The sequence below is a fragment of the Dendrobates tinctorius genome, unplaced genomic scaffold (assembly GCF_039654945.1).
Source record: "Dendrobates tinctorius isolate UK_male_01 unplaced genomic scaffold, ASM3965494v1 ptg000075l, whole genome shotgun sequence".
Classification (NCBI taxonomy): Eukaryota; Metazoa; Chordata; class Amphibia; order Anura; family Dendrobatidae; genus Dendrobates; species Dendrobates tinctorius.
In genome coordinates, this window is record NW_027361743.1 from 21225009 (window position 1) to 21231008 (window position 6000).

General features: G+C 45.0%; 1 protein-coding gene across 18 annotated transcripts in view; it reads right to left on the bottom strand.

The window, feature by feature from the left end:
- The window catches only part of PARP4 (poly(ADP-ribose) polymerase family member 4), a 278533-nt gene extending 277730 nt beyond the window's left edge, over nucleotides 1-803 (bottom strand). For all 18 annotated transcript variants that reach the window (XM_073583072.1, XM_073583087.1, XM_073583086.1 and 15 more), the window contains exon 1: nucleotides 648-803. The gene's annotated coding sequence lies outside the window, so the exon portion shown is untranslated. The remainder of the gene's footprint in view (nucleotides 1-647) is intronic.
- Nucleotides 804-6000: the final 5197 nt, after the last annotated feature.

The following is a 6000-nucleotide window of genomic DNA, read 5'->3' on the forward strand; positions in this document are numbered from 1 at the left end:
AGGCCAGGGTGTGTAGTGACCTGTAAGGCAAGGGTGTGTAGTGACCTGTAAGGCCAGGGTGTGTAGTGACCTGTAAGGCCAGGGTGTGTAGTGACCGGTAAGGCCAAGGTGTGTAGTGACCGGTAAGGCCAGGGTGTGTAGTGACCGGTAAGGCCAGGGTGTGCAGGGACCTGTAAGGCGAGGGTGTGCAGTGACCGTTAAGGCAAGGGTGTGTAGTGACCTGTAAGGCCAGGGTGTTCAGTGACCTGTAAGGCCAGGGTGTGTAGTGACCGTTAAGGCCAGGGTGTGTAGTGACCTGTAAGGCCAGGGTGTGTAGTGACCTGTAAGGCCAGGGTGTGTAGTGACCTGTAAGGCCAGGGTGTGCAGTGACCTGTAAGGCCAGGGTGTGTAGTGACCTGTAAGGCCAGGGTGTGCAGTGACCTGTAAGGCCAGGGTGTGTAGTGACCTGTAAGGCCAGGGTGTGTAGTGACCTGTAAGGCCAGGGTGTGTAGTGACCCGTAAGGCCAGGGTGTGCAGTGACAATGTACAATCTGACAGTCACTACATTATGGAAAGTGATTACTGTTTACACAAATACAGGATAATCTGCAACACTGTAACTTTCACTCTGTATATGGCTACACCAAGATGAGAACAGAAGAACCCACCTGTCTGCAGACACTTGTCACCAGGGCCTGTGTCTTCTGCGTCACCTGTGTCTCTGTCTTCTATGTCACCAGCAATGTTCAGCTGCACATGAGCAGGCCTCTGTTCTTTCTGTATATAGTGCAATGCAAAGTTCCTGGTTGGGCGGAGAGACTGCTGGGAGAAACAAGAAACCCAACCACTTCCTGACTCTTATTAAAGGGACCGATGACATTTACAGCACAGATCTACTTTATGCTGCTGGCTAATAAGTCCTAGGCTGCGTTCGCTCCTGGTGGACATTTTCTTGAAGATTTTGCAAGAAATTTGGGGCAGATATTGCAAAACGCGTGGATTTTTCAGCAAATTTACATTGGATTCTACCCTATGCAACAGGAAAAATTGAAATCTGCAGTTTCTTTATACCGTAACATGGATCTGGATTTGATCATCTGCAGCCTTTTTTTGTTTTCGCTCAGAATTTTTCTGCTGCGTGGAAACTGGGCTTTAAAAATGACTGCACATTGGGAGCATGACAGGGCAGATTTACTAAAACTGTCTTACTTTAAGGCTATGTGCCCACGTTGCAGAAATGCTGCGGAATTGTTCGCAGTATTTCCACAACTCCCTGCCGTGGGTAAAACGCATGTGGAATTCGCATGCGTTTTCCCACAAAACACAAGTGTTTTTAGCTTGCAGAATGCTTGCGCTTTTCCAAGCAATTTGAAGTATCACTTGGAAAAGTGATTGACAGGTTTGTCACACTTGTCAAGCATAGTGCTTGATAAGTGTAAACAACTTTTTACTATTGCTGCTGCCTATGCGGCATCAATAGTAAAAGATAGAATGTTTTAAAAATAATATAAAAAAATCGGGATATACTTACCCTCTGTCGGCCCCGGAGTCCTCCCGCTCGTCATTGGTGCTGGCAGCAACTTCCGATCCCAGGGATGCATTGCGCGAATCACCTCAGATGACGTAGCGGTCTCCCCCTGCTCAAGAAGGCACATGTGCAGGCTCGTCTGAAGTTTGCCAATGAACACCTGGGTGATTATGTGAGTGATTCGGAGTAGGTGTTGTGGTCAGATAAGACAAAAATTTAGGTCTTTGGCATTAACTCAACTTGCCGTGTTTGGAGGAGGAGAAATGCTGCCTATGACCTAAAGAACACCATCCCCACTGTCAAACATGGAAGTGGAAACATTATGTCTTGGGGTTGTTTCTCTGCTAAGGGCACAGACTACTTTACCACATCAATGGGAGAATAGAAGGAGCCTTGTAACCATAAAATCCTGAGTGACAACCTCCTTCCCTTCGCCAGGACATTAAAAATGGGTCGTGGCTGGATTTTCCAGCAAGACAGTGACCCAAAACATATAGCCAAGGTAACAAAGGAGTGGCTCAAAATGAAACACATTAAGGTCATGGAGTGGCCTAGCCAGTCTCCAGACCTTAATCCCATAAAAAACTTATGGAGGTAGTTGAAGCTCTGAGTTGCCAAGCGACAGCCTCAAAATCTTACCTGTCTGAAGGCACCGCGAGCAGGAGAACTCAGACAGGGAATATGAGTTCACAGGGAGACACTGAGCACACGCTGCTCAGTGTCTCTGCTGGATGGCAGGCTGTATGGTCGCATCATGCACCATGCAACCTGCCATCTAGATGTAGCAGAGTTAGACCCATCGTGGGACAAATGGATTATCATCATCTCTGCTAAAAGGTGAGGAATATTGTTGTTTATTTTTTTTACCGCTTTTACAGATGACAAGGCGTTGGTGGAATGGGCGAGGTCGTTAACAGGATCCTGTCAGCGCTGGCAGACTGCCGTGGCTGAGCAGGGTAGCTCACCCAGACTACGGGGGGCCTGGGATCCGAAACTACAGGGAAAGTTCAGACAACAGGACCTGCGATACTGAAGATAGAAAGAAGTACAAGGACCTACGATCATGTGACCACAGGGGCGTGGCTTAGCGTCCTGTTGCAGGAGATGACTGTAGGATTCTATTACAGGAATCCTGGAGTACAGGCTAGGGAAACTCAGGTCAGACAAACGAGGGGTCATACACGGAGAGGGCGGCGCGGTACCAGAGGAACAGACAGAGAATAGTCAGAACGTAAGCAAAGAATCATACACCGACATAGCAACGCAGTACAAGAGGGGAAATCAGAGCGTAGTCAGGTCCAAGGCAAAAGAGTCATACACGGAGATAGCAAAGTAGTACGAAGGGGAAAGGCAGAACTCGTAATAGGGACAGAACCTGATCAAAACCAAACAAGCATAAAGTATCACAATCACTAAGCACACCAGGGTCACACATTCGGCCAAGGTCTGAGTATAAGCGACAAGGAGTGAGCCCACAATGAGGCTATAAAAAGCCTCCCAGAATCTCAGAGTGAGGCTGTCCAGATTATCCTCTTCAGTGTCTTCTGACTCTCTGTGACGTCTCAGGGCAGAGAGCTATGAAGTTACCATAGCACACCCTCATCAGAAGATGCTAAGGAAACTGAAGGAGTGGGAAAGGAGGAGAGGTGATTACTTGATTTTTTTTAAGTATGTAGAAATATATGGGGCCATTATACTGCATGGAGCAATACATGGGGCCCATTATACTGTATGGAGAATGATGTGGGGCCCATTATTATTTATGAAGCAATATATGGGGCCCATTATACTGTAAGAAGCATTATATGGGGTCCATTATTCTGTATGGAGCATTATATGGGGCCCATTATTCTGTATGGAGCAATATATGGGGTCCATTATACTGTATGGAGCAATATATGGGGCCCATTATACTTTATGGGACATTATATGGGGCTCATTATACTGTATGGAGCATGATGTGGGGCCCATTATTCTGTATGGAGCATTATATGGAGCCCAATATACTGTATGGCACACTATGTGGGGCGCATTATACTGTATGGAGCACTATGTGATACTATTATGCTGTATTGAGCAATATATGGGGCCCATTATTCTGTAGGGAGACTTATATAGGGCCAATATACTGTATGGAGCATTATATGGGGCCCATTATACTTTAAGGGGCATTATATGGGGCCCATTATACTGTATGGAGCATGATGTGATGCCCATTATTCTGTATGGAGCCCAATATACTGTATGGCACACTATGTGGGGCCCATTATACTGTATGGAGCACTATGTAAGACTATTTTACTGTATGGAGCAATATATGGGGCCCATTATACTGTATGGAACATTACATGGGGCCCGTTATACTGCATGGAGCAATATATGGGGTCCATTACACTGTATGGAGCATTATATGGGGCCCATTATACTGTATGAAGCAATATATGGGCCCATTATACTGTATGGAACATTATCTGGGGCCCAATATACGGTATGGAGCACTATATGGGACCATTATTTACTATATGAAGCAATATATGGGGCCCATTATACTTTATGGGGCATTATATGGAGCCCAATATACTGTATGGCACACTATGCTGGGGCCATTATACTGTATGGAGCACTATGTGAGACTATTATACTGTATGGAGCAATATATGGGGCCCATTATACTCTGTGGAGCAATATATGGGGCCCATTATTCTGTATGGAGCATTATATGGGGCCAATATACTGCATGGAGCATTATATGGGGCCCATTATACTGTATGGAGCACTATAAGGGACCCATAATAGTGTATGGAGCAATATATGGTGCCAATAAAACTGTATGGAGGACTATGTGGAGCCCATAATACTGTATGGAGGACAATGTGGAGCCCATAATACTGTATGGAAGACTATGTGGTGCCCATAATACTGTATGGAGGACTATGTGGAGCCCATAATACTGTATGGAGGACTATGTGGTGCCCATAATACTGTATGGAGGACTATGTGGTGCCCATAATACTGTAAGAAGGACTATGTGGTGCCCATAATACTGTATGGAGGATTATACTCTCCGGTCTAAAATGAAAAGTTTGCAGTCACTCTGTGTGTCACTCTGGGTGACTGCAGACTTTTGAATCCCCCCAGGACATGCACTGTGCGCTGTGAGGATTCGCCGGTTTCTGAGCTATTGTAGAATTTACAATAGATATCCCCCATGTAATGTAAGAAGTGAACTCTTTGAAATTCTACTATACCAATATTTCTTACCTGTGCATCATGAATTGTGGTAAATGTTAAAGGGGTCCACTGAGACTCTTTCGCCCTGGGCCAAGAAAACCTGGAGCCGGCCCAGATAATAGTGAGAATAAAATAATGTTAAGGTTGTATTATACTGTATGGAGCAATATATGGGGCCCATTATACTCTGTGGAGCAATATATGGGACCCATTATTCTGTATGGAGCATTATATGGGGTCAATATACTGCATGGAGCATTATATGGGGCCCATTATACTGTATGGAGCACTATATGGGACCCATAATAGTGTATGGAGCAATATATGGTGCCCATAAAACTGTATGGAGGCCTATGTGGAGCCCATAATACTGAATGGAGGACTATGTGGTGCCCAAAAAACTGTATGGAGGACTATGTGGTGCCCATAATACTGTATGGAGGATTATACTCTCCGGTCTAAAATGAAAAGTCTGCAGTCACTCTGTGTGACTGCAAACTTTTGAATCCCCCCAGGACACGCACTGTGTGCTGCGAGGATTCGCCGGTTTCTGAGTTATTGTAGAATTTAGAATAGATATCCCTCACGTAATGTAAGAAGTGAACTCTTTGAAATTCTACTATACCTATATTTCTTACCTGTGCATCATGAATTGTGGTAAGTGTTAGGCTATGTGCCCACGTTAGTGTTTTTAAATGCTCAGGAAACGGGTCTCCTTCCCAGAAAACACGTGGAAAAAAACGAGCGTTTTTTCCGCGCGTCTTCTGGGCTATAGGAAATAGCCAAAAACGCAGACCTGAGCTGAAATTAATGAACATGCTGCGTTTTTTGCGGCTAAGCGTTTCCTTAGCAGTAAAAAACGCATCCATTGGCACAAAAAGCCAAAATGCATTAAAATGAATGGGATGCTTCTTTTAAGCGTTTTTGATGCGGTTTGACCCTGAAAAACGCATCAAAAACGCTTAAAAAACGCAACATGGGCACACAGCCTTAAAGGGATCCACTGAGACTCTTTTACCCGGGGCCCGAAAACCTGGAGCCGGCCCTGATAATAGTGAGAATAAAATAATGTTAAGGTTGATAGCAAATAGGATAGGCTAGGGAAAGGAAAGTATAAGGAATTCCTGTATAAATACTCTACAGGAAGGAGCGATAGGACCAATAGATAAGATATTCACCAAAGGAATCAAAGTGGGGGTAAAAGTACCGGAGCCACAAAGTTATAAATGTGTGTAGAGGAGCATTAAGTAGAACTGGCCCGC